General features: G+C 34.9%; 1 non-coding gene across 1 annotated transcript; it reads left to right on the top strand.

Annotated features, from left to right (window-relative positions):
* Nucleotides 1-15,703: 15,703 nt before the first annotated feature.
* Nucleotides 15,704-15,821, top strand: LOC139004669 (small nucleolar RNA SNORA3/SNORA45 family). The gene has a single exon (XR_011470519.1). It is a non-coding gene; the product is annotated as a small nucleolar RNA SNORA3/SNORA45 family (small nucleolar RNA).
* The last annotated feature ends 1,951 nt before the right edge of the window (nucleotides 15,822-17,772 follow it).

The raw sequence follows: 17,772 nt of genomic DNA, 5'->3' as shown, positions 1-17,772 counted from the left end.
CAGGAATACTGTGAATACAATATATGAGATTATTAACAGATAATTTTCAAAAAATTAATAATAATACAAATTCTGATCTCAACCTAGTTATATACAAGATCAGTAAGATAAGAACTATATTTCAGTTGAATCTAGTAAAAATCTGATGATAAATTTTCTCAAAAAATTATAATTTTAGTTTTGTGGTTGACTTAAACATGGCCCTTTATGCATGAAATAAGATGTTCTATTTTTGACAGGTTTATAATAAAGTTTTTTTTAAAGAGATGAAGTACTTGCTTAATATTAAAGTGTTATTTGCCATGTTAAAGGTAAGAGATGAAGTAAATTAAATCTACCATGGCATACAACTATCATTATACATTTTTCAAATACAATATAGGATTTTGAGTTTATACCTTAGATTGTATAACTTTGATGAACTCTATTTGGAGAAAATATGTCAAGTGTTTTACTGTCTATAATTCACAAAGCCTCCTGAAGTTGAGAAATGGTATTTGTTCATGTATATCACTCATGGCCCGATTTTTAAGGCAGAAAACCAGAGAGTGAGCTAGATGGAGTATGTCTCATCTTTAACAGATGGTAGAGAGGAATTAGCAATGGAGCATTCCTGCACCTTGTGTAGTAACAGTCTGGAATGTCAGAGGAAGAGATTACCTGGGGACTTGCTAACAGGTAGCTTCATGCTATGCTAGTCTCATAGCTGTAATAGTCCCATGGTTGCAATACGCCCAAAAGATCAATGGCAAGTAAAAGAGTTTGAAGTTTACTAAACTGATCTATTCCTCAAACAAGATGGCTTCTTCCCCAAATGACTGAACATTTAACTTACATTCTGATTTTAATATATCTCTGATACAACTCTGCAGTATTTATCCTCAACTGTTTAAGAAAATCTAGTTTTCAGTAGTTTATTCATGGTGGTTTGTTTTCTACTTTCAGATAATGGGATGAAGTCAACTGAGTTTCTCATGGGTGTTCTATAAACTCAGTCATTTGCAATTTCCATCTGGAATGGCTGTGAGCATTCTCACTAGCTAGTGATCAGTGCACAACAAGCTCATCCCTTTCCTTTCCCTACTCAGGCCCTTGCATTCCTGAATCTCTGGACATCCCTCTCTCGTTCTCTTAATTTCTGTTTTCCCACTTTACCCCATCATGCTTTTTGCATATAACTCTTTTTGGATCCCATCTTCCATCTATACACCTTTCTCCTTCCTACTGACTCTAATTTCCCAGAAATCTATTACCAGAAAATGCTCCCGTTAGGTCAAAAATTCTTTACCAAGGTGACAGAAATGAAGACTCTCTGGATTTCCTTCACACTCTACCCAGCTCACCCTCGCTAGACCTGCTTTTATCTAAATGACACGAATACTGCAGTTTGATAGGTTGGCCTTTTGTAGACAAGTCTCAGAGGCAGTTAATTTGCATCCATCTTAAATACCAGAGCTTTATTTTGTTTAGTCTTCCTGGAGCCCATGTTCTTAATGAGCAATTATCAAAGCATGACAATCCAGTGCCTTAGATTTTTGGCCTTCATGAAAAATGTCAGAAGTAGAGGAAGTAGAGGTGGCTACTTATTTTCATTTGTGAGTAGGTTTTCATACTCAGGGGAAACTAGATTTCACAGGAGTCTATACTTATAGTGTCATTTTGCCTATTTATTTATTTATTTATTTATTTATTTTTGAAGTACAAAATTGAGAGGAAAAATCTGCTCTCACTTAAAATCTGCAGAGGAATCTGGTTCGTCAACCAGTTTTTGCTGTTACTGGGAGGAATAGTGATTATTCTCATCCCTCTAGCTAAGAAAGGTCCTTCTAGATTATAGGTTGGCCTGGTGACACCACATGTTTCTACTAATTGGTTGCATTTGCAGCCAGTTGGTGGGTCAGATGAGGGCTCATTGGTTAAAGATATCTTTCGCTGAGGTGATGGTTCTCTGCTCCACATGCCTTTCATTCTCTAGCAAGCTTGGCTTGTTCTCATGGCAAAGACAAAGTTCATAGAATGAAAGCACATAAAACCTCTTGAGGCCTGGGCTCAGAAGTCACTCACTGTAACCTTCATCATATGCTATTGGACAAAGCAAGTTACAAGGCCAGCCCTGTTTTAAGTACGGGGGGTGGGTACCACATTTGGAGGGAGGACCTGCAAAGTCATATTGCAAAGGCTGTAGACAGAGGAAGGTCATTACTTGGGGTCAACAACACAATCTACCACAGTACTCATGTCATAATCAATTGCAAAGCAAAAGTCACTGGAGAAAAATGTTTCCCCCAGGTAAAATAGGATTGAAATAAATTAGAAAATAGAAAAAGAGCAAACCATCTCCAGAAAGTGAGGCAGAGAGGCTGTGAGCTGAGTGTTATCTGGAGCACAGAGTCCCTTCGTTGTAGCAGGTTCTTTAATACCTTGCTTAACTTTGGTGTGTGACAAGTGGTTTCTGTTAAGTCAGGTGTTACTCATTGGTCACACCTGGGTTGGGTGCTGTCCTTCCCCGTACTGGTCGGGAAATTGATATAAACCTTGAGTTTGCACTGCTGGTCAGGCATTCCAGATCTGAGTGAAACTAAGGTATTGACCTGATGGATTTGGATTTAAAACAAACAGTGATTCAAATGATTAGGAATGTGTTTTTTAAAGCATAAAAAATAGGCTTTCCATGTTTCTGCTATTCAATTTCAGAAGGAGAAAACAAGGCAGCAAGTAAAATGTTTGTTAAAGAAAAAACATTAAAAAAACTAAGACAAATTTAAAATGATAAGACAAGGAGGTGTCTATGGACATGAAGAATGAATGGATTTATTCCAGAAAAATGAACAAAGGGCATGTGATACAAACACATAAAGGACCTTTTGAAAAAAGACAAGCACTCATTTCCTCATTAGGTAAGAATTAAAAGAGATGGACTCAAGCTGCAATAAAAAATATATAGTAATGGAAAACTATATATTCAAAACCAATTGGTCAATGGAACATGTAGCTAAAGGTAGATTTGCAACCCCTGCCACTAGAAAATTAAAAACTGGATTTCAACTATCTGCAGAGACTTTGTTTAGCAAAAGTACAATTTGTACGTCAGGCAGTTCACAGGATGACCTCATCTTAAGCGGCTTATTTTTTGGTCTATACTGAGTGGATATTTCTTATCTTTCAGACTTACCTTAATAGTTTCTTTTTCCTAAAACATTCTCATGGCCAACTTTATGTTTTTTTAGACAGTTCTTTGACTCTAGTTATCTAGAATATCTATCCAGTAACCTTCTATCATTTGCCTCTTTAAAATTTCCTCAAGAGACTTTTATAAAAGGGAAATGAAAGATTAACTATTAGAGAGAATATTATTACATTAGAGACTTATTGTTTATGGTGAATCCTGTAGGAGTTAGATGCCTGGACCTAAATTTTAGCTTTCTGTTTTACAAGAAATTTAGACCTAAAGAAACTTGACACAGGTTTAAAAATCCATGATAAGACAAGGAGGTGTCTATGGACATGAAGAATGAATGGATTTATTACAGAAAAATGTGTCAAGTTTCTTTAGGTCTAAATTTCTCCATTTATAAAATGAAAATAGCAGTATTCACTTATATCAATTAGATACTGCAACAGAAGAACAAGTCCTACCGCAACTACTTCAAAATAAGAAAAGCAATAACTTCTTGAAATAAAAAGTTCTTATTTTTACAGCCAAGTAGTATTCCATTGTGTAAATGTGCCACAGCCTTTCTAATGCACTCATCTGATGGGCACTTGGGCTGCTTCCAAATTTTGGCTACCTATACTAATAATAGAGGAATATGCAAATTGGCCAGGATGCCATCATGGATGCCACCAATGAGGATGGGGGCGGGGCCATGGCAGAGAGCTCTCCGCATGCCTGCTCTGGGGTCGAAGGGCACAGAGAGGAAGGGAAAGCAAATAGGCAGTTAGGGGGATCAGGCCAGGAGGGGAGAGCAGATAGGAAGTTATGGGGATCAGGCCAGGAGGGGAGTGAAGATAGGCAGTTAGGGTGATCAGGCCAGGAGGGAAGAGCAGTTAAGGATACCAGCAGGCAGGCAGATGAGCGGTTAGGAGCCAGTGGTTGCAGATTGTGAGAGGGATCTTGGATTGGAGAGGGTGCAGGCTGGGCTGAGGGTCCCCCTTCCCATGCACGAATTTCTTGCACTGGACCTCTAGTTGTAAATAATGCTTCAATGAACATAGGGTTGAATATACTCTTTCAAATTAGTGTTTCAGGATTCTTCAGATATAGTCTCAGAATTGGAATCACTGGGTAATAAGGCAGTTCCATTTTCAATTTTTTGAGGTAACTCCATACTGTTTTCCAGAGTGGTTGCACCAATCTGCATTCCCACCAACAGTGCACCAGGGTTCCCTTTTTTCCTACATTCTTGCCATTTGTTTGTTGATTTATTGATAATAGCCATTCTGACAGGTGTGAGGTGATATCTCATTGTGGTTTTAATTTGCATTTCTCTGATAATTAGTGACATTGATCATCTTTTTATATATCTATTGGCCATCTGTATGCTCTCTTCAGAGAAGTATCTATTCAGGTTCTTTGACCAATCTTTAATTGGATTGTTTGCTGTTTTTGGTGTTGAGTTATGTAAGTTCTTAATAAATTTTGGATAGTAATTCCTTATTAGATGTACCATTGGAGAATATCTTTTCTCAATCAGTGGGTTTTCATTTTGTTGATGGTTTTCTTTGCTGTGCAAAAACTTTTTAGTTTGATGTAGTCCCATCTGTTTATTTTTTCTTTTGTTTCCCTTGCCCTAGAGATACAGAAAAAAAATTGCTATGAGAAATGCCTGAGATTCTTATTCTTTGAAAATGTACTTAAAATAAAAACACTATTTTATTTCTTCATTTTACATTTTATTATCTACAAGATAGACATGAAGTAAGTGGCTCACAAGAAAATCAACCCAACATCATTTTTCATCTTCTTTGGTTTTGGATAGTACTCTCCATGCATTTTTCTGTGACATGAGACCACAACTTCAGTTAATCGTGCTTACATTTTCTGTTTCATTTTACATTTCCTTTCTAAAAATTCCTGCCTATGCAATATCAACTTTCGTCTTTGTTAGTGTTAAATTTCTTTTGTGCTCTGGATTTTTAAACCTGTGTCAATTTTCTGAAATGATCTAAGCTCTCAGACAATATAAGGTTATTTTATGCATATTTTGGACATGCTAACAAACTTCCTCTGTTTATTTTGAGTGCTACTTCGCATTACAAAGAGATAAATGTGCATTGGCTTTATGAGTTTTAAAGGGGAAGTCACTCTTAATTGTATGTGTGTTAATTGGAAGAGAGGGATCTTTAACTTTTTTTAATATGCCATGTGACATTTTTACAATACACTTAAAATTATCCTTCCTATATGATCTCATTTACCATATGTTTATTGAACAAGTAATATTGTTGTGCATGGAGCAATAAGAGGTACAAAGGAAATTTGACCCATGGTGTTAGTTATTTGGACGCTTGAGTCTTGAAGAAGAGAAAATGTATTCAAACAGCAGAGAGTTACCAAGGCTCAGTCATAGAAGGCTTAAAAGTTGAATAAAGTGACGCAGCCAATAGCGAAAATCCATGGTATAGAAAGGTACAGTGACATGATTTCAAGCTATCTCTTTTTTAAATTATGGCTACAAAATGCTCTTGGAACCACAGACACTTTTTCAATTTGTTGAGAAGTTTAAAGAGCTTATTTTTATTCTAACAAAGTCAAATTGTGAAAATAATAAGATGCAGTAAAAGAAACATAAAATAGGAAAAGATTAAAAAATAATTTATGCATTGAATGCCTTTGGATCTTTCAATATCTTTTTAAATGTTATCATTGATGATTGCATGATTTTTATAATTTGGACAGTGGATTTAATTTCTGAAGTAGCCAAAAAATATTTTACTCCAAATAGTCAATAACTTGTAGTGGTTCTCAACCTTCCTAATGCCGCAACCCTTTAATACAGTTCCTCATGTTGTGGTGACCTCCAACCATAAAATTATTTTCGTTGCTACTTCATAACTGTAATTTTGCTACTGTTATGAATCGTAATGTAAATATCTGATATGCAGGATGTATTTTCATTGTTCGTGACCCACAGGTTGAGAACCGCTGCAGGTGAGTTTGGGGACAAAATGTAGTGTGATTATAAGGCTCTGAGTTCAGGGTGGTTTAGTTAAAAAAGTATCTCACTTCTATAATTACAACATCTGCTGTTTATTTAATGCTGGTTAGAAGCCAGGGTCTATGTATTATCTCATTTAATTCTTGTAGCAAATTTGTGAAGTTATTCTCATTTTCTTTCTACAAGTGAAAAAATGAACAGAATAAGTAGCTGGTAAAAGGAATAAGTAGATACCGACCCAAGTTTGTCCTAGTTCTAAAGTTTTAATTTTTATGATTTAGAACCTCAGAATTGCAGTTAGAAAACCTAAAAGAATATCCTTATTTATATTCTTTTATGAGTTTCGTGATCTTGGGCAAGTCACTTAAATTCTCTAATCCTTAATTTCTTCATTTTTTTAAAACAAGAAATTTACACCTGTCCTAACTCACTTACTCTGGTGAGAATTAAATGAGATCATTACTTAAAAAAAAGAAGACTTTGTAAAAAAAAAAACACCAAGAAAAATTACACAAATGTAAGATAATGTGAGAAAAACTAGAAATAAAACATTAACAATATTTTGAGTAATGGCATCACTCATGGCACACAATGATATAGCATTTGATAGTCCTTTCTTTGAAAGAAAATACTATTTTGACTTGGATATACTTGTTTAAAAAATAAAAAATAAGCCTTATTATGTAGCCTGGAGTTACCCCTTAGCCTACATAATTCACTAAAAGAAGTACAAATTTAATGCAAAATGTAGTCAATTTGATTATTTGTCTTCAAATAGACTAAACACACAGGTAGCAGAATTTTTTACTCTCCAAACAACTATATTAACATCATGTAGAATTACACATAAGTACAAATAGTACATACACATATGTAGACATATACACACATATATAAATGAATGTATAGACAAATCACCAATAACTATGGAAAAAATACTTGGTGAAGCTGTTTTTAAGACTATGATTATGTCAGTTGGTATTGACTCATAAAAAGAGAGTATCATTTGGAAGACTATAAGAAAGAGATGGTACAAAGCATACTGGACTTAATTTCCATGCTTGGATATTGAGTCTAAGACCCTAGCTTAGTATTCTGTGACTTGGACTATTCATTTAATCACATTAAACCCCATTTTAGCCTTTGTGAAAACATCTTAATGCTCACTATTCCTGCATTCAGGGTTTAGCTTTAAAATAGATCATAGAAATGAGTTACTGTATCTTATTCATGTGGGCATCCTTCAAACCTAGTTCATTACCTGGCAAAGAGAGATGCTTGAGAAATGGAAACGAAAGCAGCTTATAAACTTTGTGTATATTAATATTTTCCCTTATTCATTCAAAAAACATTTTTTTCAGGTAATTTCTACCTTGCCTGTTTTTATATGACTCTGGAGTAGTGGATAATATGAAATTATTTCAAGTCCTCTGAATACAACCCAAGTAGTCATCTTGATGTGATGCGTTTAGCTCATGCACACGTCATCCTCTTGAGCTCAGACTGGCTGAAATGTCAGCACCAGCAATTAATGGGTGAGATTAAATTAGTACAATGCGAATAATATAGCAGGAATGCACATGGTTTTCACTAAGTTATTAGTTTTTTTAAATGAGGCCTATCATGATGTCATCTATTGATGTAAAAGATCATCCATGTCTGAATAGTGGGCTTGTCTGAAGCATGATTAGCTTTATTCCCTGATGATGTTATAACTGGTCTAGCCAAATGCAATATTCTCAGGCTTATCCTTGAGCTAATTGCTCTGGTAATCACTGAATTACATTTTCTCAAAAATGGAAATTGTCTAAAACTAGATTGTGATTCTTGAAATTTTTTTCAATTTAGGAATTACGTTACATATGCAAACGTGTCCTCTGTTTCCTTTATGCGTAATAGTATTTGTCACAGGAAAGAAAAACTTCCCAGATCTCCTCATTTTGAAAGGACAGACTGAAAAATGATCAGAAAGTTCAAAGTGCCTAACTCAGTGACGTCTATCTTGTTTTCTGAATAACTGCCAGGTAACTCCACCCAACACTCTTTAAAGCATAAATTTTTCTACAGAGTTCATCTAGGGTGCTGCCTTTTAAGGAGTTTAGCAACTTCTGCAAACTTATTCTGATGTCTAAGGTCCAGAGAAGGCATATAACCAGGCTTTCATCATAGGCCTGGTGGAAAACTATGTATTCGTTAGGACACAAGGTGAAGGGCTGGAGCCTTTTAAGTAAAACCCTGTAGGATAGTGGTTAGTAGGAATCATAATTGTCTTTCTCCTGAATGCCAGAGGTTATAAATTGACACCCAATAATGTTGTTTGCAACTGAAGTTCACATACATTATTTCAGTCTACGTATTTAGAAAGGAAATGCCTATTACACATTGGAAAGATGTTGGAAAATGGGAAAAAGTCTTAAGTTGGACAAAAATTGATTTTTCAATAAGGATTTGTTACCATCCAATGAAATATGATACAAGTACCTTGGTTACTTTTCTGGACATTTATTGATTAAAGATAACGATGACAATAGAAAATTAGATCACAAGAATCCTAGCCAGTCTGGCCTAATTGCTTTGTTCAAATCAACTCAGGTACATCAGAACCAGGGCTCTGTTAGGGTTATAAGGCCTCTTCCCTTAAAGCTGCATAATTGCTTTAGGTAATGCTCAAATGTGTACCTACACCAAAGTGTAGTGTGATCTTGGCACTCTCATATACTCTGTGGGGGGAAAATTCTACTTTTCTGGAAAGAAATTTGGCACCACTAGTATTTAGTAAGATTTCTTAAAAAGTTAGTGTCTCTTAGCCATATAAATTCATATCTAAGAATTTATCCTAAAAAAAGAATTAGAGATATGTGAACTATATAATCATGTGTAAATATTCATAGGAATATTTAAATAGAAATAAAAATGTGGAAAAGACTTGAAAACTTAAATAGAAGGAATTATAACAATGTGGTATTGGAGCATTTACCACCATTAAACCATCATGTAATTGATTGGACATAAAGTTAATGTCCATTAATAAGGGAATAAACTAATTATGGCAAATCTATGTTTGGCCAGTTTAACCAGGGTTTTCATGTGGTATCGGTGAGTAAAAAGCAAGATTCAGAAAGTATTTATGATATGACTCCATCTAGATAAAGCAATATAAACTTATTCTGACAAAGAAAATAACTGTATATTTCTGTACACATTTATATGTCTATGTCATAGATAAGATTATGTAGGCATAGAAAACATATGGGAAGATAACTACTGGCATGCAATGTGGACTATTTTATGGAGGAGGAGAGCTGATATTGGGTGAAAGGTAGAAAAACAAAAATAAAATCTCCTTAAAATAGCACATGAACATGATCACATTTTTAAATGAAGTAAAATTGTATATTTAGCTAATATTATAAATAAAAGAAACACAGTATCTTAAGTTACCCTTTTAATGGCATTTAATACAGTGGAGGAATGCTTAGGATGCTATTGTTTAAAGGACAATCTCCATATTTCAAGCTCCTTGAGTTAATCACATCTGCAAAGTCCCTCTTGCCACATAAGGTAACATTAACAGGTTGCAGGGATTAGGACCTGGGTACTTTTGGGAGCCTACCACACCAGGCATACTCATTTGTGAGTGTATTGTCTATGGCTGCTTTCTTGCTACAACAGCAGAGTCAGTAATTTTCACAAGAGAACCTATGGCCTAAAATATTTACATGTGGCCCTTTACGGAAAAAGCCTGCAGTTCATCTTTCTAAAAAGGAAGCCCCTGCCTTGAGGGAAGGAAGTTTCTGACATTAGAAACCATGGTTCCTGGGAAAGAAACGATGTCAAAATTCAATCACATTGAAGTTAAACGAAGTCTAAGTTCTCTTCACATTAGGCTACAAAATAATCGGGTCTTCCAGCAGCAGGAAGATTTTCTTATGCTGCCTCACATGACTGAAACCTTTATTCTAACCCCCTGAAGAAAATATCCCTTCAGGATTAGAAACAAAACACTACTTTAGAGTCAGTGGAGTACAAAAGTCTAAGCCATGTGGATGGCATGCACCAACATAGTTTCGCAATGATATTTTGTCGAACAATGAAGTAAGTAACTAGCTAAGCAAAGCTCTATGCTTACACTAGAGGCTTTTAATTTTTTTTTTGAACTAGCACTTTGGACCCACAACATATCAATCCTGTTATTGTAGAAATGGAAATTTAAATTTTGGGTTTACGTAATGTTTACACTCCAAATATCACCATAACTGCCAGAGAAGTACACAAGACATCTGGGAATACAGCACTGTTTTGAAAACTATAGTTTTCATAGTATCGCAATAATGCTGTCAGTAAACATATAATTATAACTGACCCCAAATTTGCAAATACTGGCAGAAAGCACACAGTCTTTACCATGAAAGAAAACTTCATGTGGCTGAGCTCTGTGTAGAATTCCAAGTTTGTGAAGATCATTGAATGGTAGGTCTACAATAGAGAAAACAAAAGTCAACTCTTTATGTTTAAAATCTTATTTATGCATTGACCACTCGGGCTTGGATTTTTGTGTATCCTTATTGTTCAGTTAATGAAAGCTTAGGGGTAGTAATAGCTAATACCTTTGTAGAGCTACCTATGGGCCAGGCACCAAGGCACGTGTGTCATTCATATTGAGGCACTTAATCCTTTCAACTGGAGCTATTATTACCACTTTATGGAAGGAAAAGTTGAAGGATAAAGGGACTAAGTAGCTTGACCAAGTTTGCACCACTAAGTAACATGAGTAAGGATTCAAACCCAAGAATTTAAAAGCTGTCTCCTTAACTATTACACTGGGCTACCTCTCACATACATGTTTATACCAAGGAGCTCCTGATCTCTGAGATATGCAGGGAGCAGTAAGTAGAATAGTAGAGGAATTTTCTTCTAGAAGTTTCTGAAAGTCTTCTAACAAAGGTCTACACACTATTATAATATACCAACACATATAATTCATTTCAGATTCAGCTTGTTGACTTCAGTCCTTTGCTCATCAACTTACCTTGGTTATATATTAGAATTTTCTGGGGAGTTATAAAAAAGTACCAATGCCTGGCTCCATCCAAGGCTAATTAAATCAGTCTTTGGGCATGGGATCCTGAGTGTAGGTGTTTAGTGAGAGCTTTCTGGGCAATGCTAGCATGCAGCCAGTGTTGAGAACACACTATGGACCCTAATATACCTTATAGGTGTACTTCTGAGGTTGCAAATGCTTCACTATAAATTACAGCATTAGGTGCTTGATATGAGAACACTTTCAACTACCAAATTATTAATCAAGACTGAGAAACAGGATTCACTTGGATAAATGTTTACATATTTTGGATGCAATAGGAAATCATTAGGTGATTTAAAAAAACTAATTGCAGTTGGCATACAAAATTATATTAGTTTCAGGTGTGCAACATACTGATTATACATTTATATAACTGATAAAGTGATCACCCTGATAAGTCTAGTACCTATCAGATACTATACATAATTTTCACAATATAATTGACTATATTGTGAAATATATATATTTCCTATAGGGCCTATGCTATACTTTACATCCCCATGACTATTTTTTTAACTGGCAACTAGTACATCTTAATCCCTTCCCCTTTTTATTTTTACCCCCTTTTCCATTTATGTATGTATGTATGTATGTATGTATGTATTTATTTATTTATTTATTATTTTACCCTTCCCCCTTTTCACCCACCCCTCTAACCCCTCTCCCATCTGGCAACCATCAAAATGTTCTCTGTATCTATAAGTTTGTTTGTTAATTTTTTAGATTCCACATATAAGTGAAATCATATGTTCATTGTAGCATTATTTGCTATAACGAAGATACAGAAGCAACCTAAGTGTCTTATTAATAGATAAATGAGTAAAGAAGACATGGTACATATATACAATGAAATCTTGATATCGAGACAACATGGATGGATCCAGAGGGCATTATGCTGAGTGAAATAACTCTGAGTGCTTTTGATAACTTCAGCATTTTCCAGAGCCAGCACTCCAAGATTGTTAACATTTTCACCACCAGTGAATTAGCTCTATAGAAAGAGATGTGAGGAACTTTTCTGGTGTATATTCAAATCTTACAATGTCTGCCAACCAAGAAGTGAAGGAAATATGTCTGAGACTATCTGTTGTTATGCATCAGCCTGTTGCTATTCAACATGCTGCATGATCTGTTTCCTATCCATTAGGGACAGAAGAGGTTTCTAACACATAAGAAAAGCAGTGGTGTTGGCCAAACATTTCCAGAGTTTTGATTATGATACTGAGGAGATTGATGGCTCTGTTTCACTTGAAGTAGTCCTTACAACCAGCGCTGGCATAAACTTGAACCCTTTTTCCCCCCATGATGGAACAAACCTCAAGTAGGCCAGCCACAGAGGATGTATGTTACCCATTAGGACTCACTAGCATAGTGTATCAGGCTTGTCAGGTATAGATGATCCTGAGATTTCAGTCCAGCCAGGTGCATGTGCATGCATACACACACACACACACACACACACACACACACACGAGGGAATTCAGCTGGATGAGTCTTCCAGCTTATTAATAGCAACAAAAGGAATCATTGCATATGAATGTGTAAAAGAAAAAAATAAGTATTTTTTTCCCTCCCTGAAATCAGTATCATTGTGATTTTTAATTCTAGGAGAAAGACATACTGGGAGGTAACATGTGATGATGAAGGGTGTCTCATAATAAATCATAGAGCCTGGATGGCTAGGCATCTACTTCAGTTCCAATTGTCTTTGGAGATGCCCTTAAGTGGACAGTTTCATTTGATAGCCTCCTGGACTGTTAAGTGAACCAAGAGAAAAAAGTTGGCAAGATGATCTACTAGAACTTTTATGTTCCCTACTTCTTTTATTGGGTGGACATAGTAATCATGCATTCATAAATAGATGAAGAGAAGATGCCCATATTTGTGCACATTTACTCTAAATATCCTTTTATGTGTGAATCTCCATCATTGTGGACCAGTACAAAATGGTAAAAAATGACAGAAATGCTGGGACTCTGGCCAGAAGTTAAACGCAGCCAGCAGACCATGGGCCACTGTAGAATTCTTTGAATGGGAAGCTGAGTTTGAGACGGAAAGTTTCTCTTCCAGACTTTCTCCATCTCTTAATACTTTTTTTTCACCTGGCCTCCTTTGGAATAATAGTACACTTGCAATCACCTGCTTCATGGTCATTAGAGAGCCTGGTGTTTTCCAGAACACAAGGTTCATTACTATAATTGGGACAACATTAATTTTAAATCAGGTTGTGAACATAAGGTCATGTCTTGACATTTTGATATGGGCATAGTTGGATACTGTTTAACTTTTTCCCTTACAATTCTGAGTCTAGGCGGGTGAGGTTAAGATGGTTTCTCATTGAGTTTTTTTTTTTAACAATGGAAGCGATCATGTGAAAAGAATAATGTGATGAATGTCTGGGCTTTGACCCTATTGTGGTTACAGAAGCTAGTCAATGTGACAAAGCTGCGGTGATAACCCTCCGCATGATGGGCAGCTGGCTTGGTTCCATTTTCCTTTAGCATTGAATGTCCTCAAGTTTTAGTCTTAACAAGCTTAGAGCAGCTTTTGATTATGGTTTGACTTCTGCCTAAGTGTCCTAATTTCCTTCTCCATTTCTGTGCTGGGATCATTCCTTCTGTCTAAAACACCTGCCCCTTCCTCTGCTCATTTGTGCTTCTCCATGACAATTAAAATGATCTCCAAATCCATGGTTTCAAGTGTCATTCATATCTGATCATTTCCTTACATTTGTTGGGATGCACAATTTAAGATTTTGATAAACCATTTTGGAAATAGTAGATCATTTTTGGCATATTTCTTCAGTGTTCTTACAGTAGTTTTCAGTGTCCTTAAAGCAGGTCCCTTGAGTTTCAACCCCTCTCTCTCCTGCTCATTACACAGTGAATGCCATTTAATTCAGAATGACAGACTAATTGCTTGGTGAATGAATCTGATCTGCTTAGTAAAGTTTTTAGTGTTTTATGGAGAATGATAGTAAAAGAAGCAGAATATGGAAACATATTTAATTTATACAAATTATGTATGTATCCATTGCTTGAAGTCGAAAAGAATAAAACATTTTGAAAAAATTACACCGTGAGCCCAAATAAGCCTTGTTAAATTTCAAAATTGCTTGTTTTGGAGGGTGTCTGAATATATTTATTCAATGATTATACAACACTGAATGAGAACCTAAGAGACATCATTAGTCCAGAGATTAGTATTACAAAAAAAAATTAGGCATGAATTTATTGATTCCAAATTTTTAATAAAATCATTTTTGAGCCCTAAAAAATTGATCAAATTTCCTTAAAGGCACTTTTAGACTTTATATTTAAAGGTAATTTTGGAAAGATACTATTAATTAGGAAAAGTTATGCTTGAAGAAAGATATTTTACATTAAAAATATTATCCCAATTTAAGAACCAGTTTCCTTTTCCTTAGAATTTAATAATGGTGAGTGCCTAAAATGAGACAAATTATCCAACAAATTATTAAAACTTAAGGCCTGATAGAGGCAAGAGGTTGAGAGGAATTTCAATCTGTAAGTATCAATTTCATGGTAGAAGAGAATTATTATGTCTTCCAAAAAAATCACTCTTACTTTCAGAAAGTAGCTTTGATGAATTTAGTGCCAAATTCAATAGCTGCCCAATATGTTTCTATACAACTTTCTTAGAGGGAATTGAAAATCTTTCTTAAAATAACAACAAAAACATTCTATTGTACTTTTCTTATAATTAAAGAAAATATTTTTTTGTATTAGCCATCCAAAATTATTTTAAAAGTCTTTTTTGTTTAATTTATTTGTTTTTAATTTCAATAGTTTGCAAAAATGTAGGAACCTCATATTTTAAAATAAGATACTTTGAGAAGGAAGAATTGGTTATTGTGGAACTAATGAGCTCATTCATTCTTGATACTTTACCTAGAGAAGAATCTGAGAACTATATTGGATTATATTACCATATGTGTTTATGTAGTTCAATTTTATTGGGTACTTGAAACCCATATTTTTACATGCAAATGTATCTCTAAATATGCAAATATATTTGACTTCACCATGAAAATATTTACTTGTGCATACAAACAAGGTTCTTTACTCATAAGCTACATTGCCACATACTTTCAATTTGAAGTTAGTACACAAATCTCTATATTACATAGAAGAAATTAATTGTCCATATAGTAGCAAACATATTTTAAGAAATAATCCTTTAAACTAGACTTCTAATTCTGCTAAGTGCAAAACAAAACAACAACCTGGACAATATGTCTAAGAATGGTATAAACCACAATTTTAAAAATAATAAAATATGGTTGCATATTGCAAAATGGGTCAGAATAAGAAAATAAAATATCTACAATATTAAAAATACTATTATGATTTTATGAAAGATTTTGTGGCTATAGTAAAACAAACCTATCAAAACTGTAATTCTTATAATTCTTCCTGTTTTCTACCAGTTTGGGGATGATGTCAAGTACTTCAAAATGTTCCAAAGGGTGTGCTACAGTTCTTGGAGAGAATCTGCTGGTCTTGATTCACTGGCGTGGGCAGTAAGTGCCCCCAGTAGTGCCCAGATCAGAAACATAGGGAAAAAAATGTTCCAAAAGGTAGCCTCTTTAAAGTGGCAGGTGTAAGTGGTCTTATCATTCTGAAAGGTAATCCAATGTAACTTTGTTGAACTTACTTAGATGGTTGCACTAGTGGCTAATATTTCTTATCAAGGAAAATTTCCACTTCTCCATAATCAGCTTCCAACAGTGATGTGATCTGAGATGTCCCTTGACTTTTGTCAGTTGACTCAGTAATATCTTTTAATGATTCTATGTAGTTTGGGAAGAATGAATATTTATTGATGAGGCCATGACATCCAAGAAAAAAATTGACATTCACCAACTAGAGTTGTGGGGCTTTCACTTGTTTAATCTGGCCTTCCTTTCCTGTCTGAACTCATCCTTTTATTGGCTTTCAATTAGAAAGAAAGGAGGTAGACATGGAACAATACTGAGGCCTGTTGAGCAAGCCAATATGGTAGCTTGTACTTGCCAGCTGTTCTTATAGAACTTTGCCTCTCCTGATAAAGATGTAGAACTTATTACCCATCCCCTTAGATCTTGGTGGCATTTGTGACTACTTAGATAAACAGAATGTGGTGTTTGATATCCAAGGCTTCCACCTGCTCTCTTTTCCTTTCTCTACCTCTCTCTCTTTTTCTGTATCAAAACACTTGTCTTTGAAACCTAGCCATCATTTTGTGAGGAAGCACAGAAGCTATGAGTAGGTTTTCTGATTGGCAGCCTAGATAAAATTTTAACAGATACCAACATCAACTATCAGACATGTGAAGGAGCAAATTTTCAGATGATTCTCAACTCCAGCCTTGAAGCCAACCTAGCTCATTCTGGATGAAACAGAGATATGCTATTCCCACCAAACACTGCCCAATTGTAGATCACTGATGGGGAAAAATAGTTTAAGAAGCTCCCCTTCTTTGATTCAATTCCATTAAGTTGAAGAAAAGAGGTGAGCATTGTGATCCAATAAACCAGCCCATCCACAGCTAGATGGTATGTACTAATTGCAAATGCAGATGCTTGTTTGTGACCTCAGATAAGAACGAAGTTCATATAGATCCTTAGCTTTCTGTGATAACATTCCTTAAGTTTAGAGACAGTTTAACAGGAAATTAGCCTACTAAGTCATTAACTCACAGTTTACAAATGGGGCTGAAACCTAAAGATTTAAAGGACCCGAATAAAATGTATTCAGTTGGATAGAGGCAGTCAAAAATATAACCTCTGTATTGCTCTGTGCTTATGTTTGCTTTGTACCATGGCCCTTGGAAGCTTTATGGTTCTGTTTCCTAGCCAACCTCACCAATTCTCAGTTAAAATCGTGACATATACCTAAATACATTATCTTTTCTCTTACTACTATTTTCTATTTCTACTAGTAAAAATTTATATTTTTTTCTGATACAAAACAAAATAAGTATCAAAAGATCTAAGAGAAAAAAATAACACATTAAAACAGCAAAAGGTTTTATATATATTGATGTTATTTTAAAAATATTCCATTAATTTTAGAATCTTAAACATATTCTTTTTACTTTGTTATTGAAGAAAAGTAAAATTTAATGTCATTATACTGCACATTAAGTAGAGAATGTTGAGCCCCTTTTGAAACTATTCTGAGGTTGTGAATGTTAACCTAGAAGAAACCAGCCTGATTAGGAAGTTAGAAAGTAGGGTCATGAAGTTGTGTAGTTGTATTTGGCCATTTGAACTAGAATTTGAGTTCGTAAAATTAAGAGGCTATTTTAAAATTTAAGTAACTTGAAGGAAAGGCAAAATAAAAAATTCTCTTTTTTATTTTTTATTCTAGGCAAGTCCATTTAAATAAATAATAAATAGATAGTAAAACCTAGCCACAGTTGGCTTCAGCTAAGTGTACAGGGTCTCATCACCTCTAAAACCATTAGGGGTTGATACCAACAAGGTTTTACTTCAATAACTTTATTACCCTAGGGGACCACAGTTGT

This window comes from Myotis yumanensis, unplaced genomic scaffold (assembly GCF_028538775.1).
Source record: "Myotis yumanensis isolate MYYU_CA2020_CCGP unplaced genomic scaffold, mMyoYum1.0.hap1 SCAF_2, whole genome shotgun sequence".
Classification (NCBI taxonomy): domain Eukaryota; kingdom Metazoa; phylum Chordata; class Mammalia; order Chiroptera; family Vespertilionidae; genus Myotis; species Myotis yumanensis.
This window is presented reverse-complemented; position numbering and strand designations above follow the sequence as displayed.